The sequence below is a fragment of the Austrofundulus limnaeus genome, unplaced genomic scaffold, assembly GCF_001266775.1.
Source record: "Austrofundulus limnaeus strain Quisiro unplaced genomic scaffold, Austrofundulus_limnaeus-1.0 Scaffold9, whole genome shotgun sequence".
NCBI classification, from domain to species: Eukaryota; Metazoa; Chordata; class Actinopteri; order Cyprinodontiformes; family Rivulidae; genus Austrofundulus; species Austrofundulus limnaeus.
Genome location: NW_013952411.1, coordinates 1,893,777 through 1,894,948, shown reverse-complemented (window position 1 = coordinate 1,894,948; position 1,172 = coordinate 1,893,777). Strand labels below are relative to the sequence as shown.

The 1,172-nt window shown below is 38.2% G+C and overlaps 1 long non-coding RNA gene across 1 annotated transcript in view; it reads left to right on the top strand.

Annotated features, from left to right (window-relative positions):
* The first annotated feature begins 974 nt into the window (after positions 1-974).
* Positions 975-1,172, top strand: part of LOC106512922 (uncharacterized) — a 4,878-nt gene continuing 4,680 nt past the window's right edge. Inside the window, exon 1 of the long non-coding RNA XR_001309738.1 lies at positions 975-1,075. This is a non-coding gene — a long non-coding RNA (uncharacterized LOC106512922). The remainder of the gene's footprint in view (positions 1,076-1,172) is intronic.

The following is a 1,172-nucleotide window of genomic DNA, read 5'->3' as shown; positions in this document are numbered from 1 at the left end:
TTATTTTTTGAGGGGGGGCACATTAATTTCATATGTTGAAATTTAGCTGAATTGTGCAATTTATTTGTTAAAGGTTGAAAAAAAAGAGCTTATACTACCTGATTTTACTATGTTTTCATATTGACTTGAACAGCAATTGTCTGCCACACTAATTTTCTTTCTTGCAGTAGCAACAGTATTGCTTTTTTTTATAACATATGTTTGTTTTCTCCATAGGCCGTCATTAATATTTCTAGCTGCAGTGCAGAGAAATGGACTTCTGGTCTTTTTATTTTYTCCTGTTGCCAGGGTGAATCGTGTTATCTGACTTCCTAAAATGAGGGATTAGTGCTCCAACCTAACTCAGGGGTAACTTGACTCAAGATTAAATTACCCAATTAATATCACCTGTTCTGAAACTGAAAATCCTGAGTATCACAGAGCAGGGTATTGATTCAGAGTATCTGTGTTAACCCAGGGTTTGTTAAGCCTGCTTTCTGAAACGGGGCCATGTGTTGATTCAACAGTGACTAAATGTCAAAATGCCAGCTGGGTAGTAACACCTTTAATGACTTTAGTTTGTGTATTTTGAGCCATTTAATAATGCATCATTTTATGCACTTCTGTAGCCTGTTTCTTCATCTTAAAGTCCAAACAGCAACATCTATTGATGAGTGCAAGATTTACTTGTGCAGCAAAGGCTAAATGAAAACAAACTGTGACAGAGCAGGCTTTGTTGTAATTGCAGTTGGTAGGTCTATTTTTTCAGTTCAGGCTTTGGTTGTTTCATTAAAACTAGAAGCAGTTCTGCTCTGTGTGGCTAGAAACCTTGTCTACTCAGAGGTATGCATTTTACAACAAAAATACTTATTGTCTCTGCTACATTGGAGTATACAGATAAATCTGAGGCACTTTGAATAACATTTCTTGCTAAATTTACAGTATTTAAGTGTTGGTTTAATTTTCTGAATGCAGCTCTCACTTGTTCCAGGTCAAATCTTCTGTACTCTTTTGATCCTGTTCAGGGTCATGGTGGGGCTGGGGCACATCCCAGCTAACAACAGGAGAAAAGCTCATCATGCTACACTCTGGACAGGTCAGTCTGTGATAGAATCAGCACAGACAGAACCACTGTGTACACACACACACACACACACACACACACACACACACACACACACACACACACACAC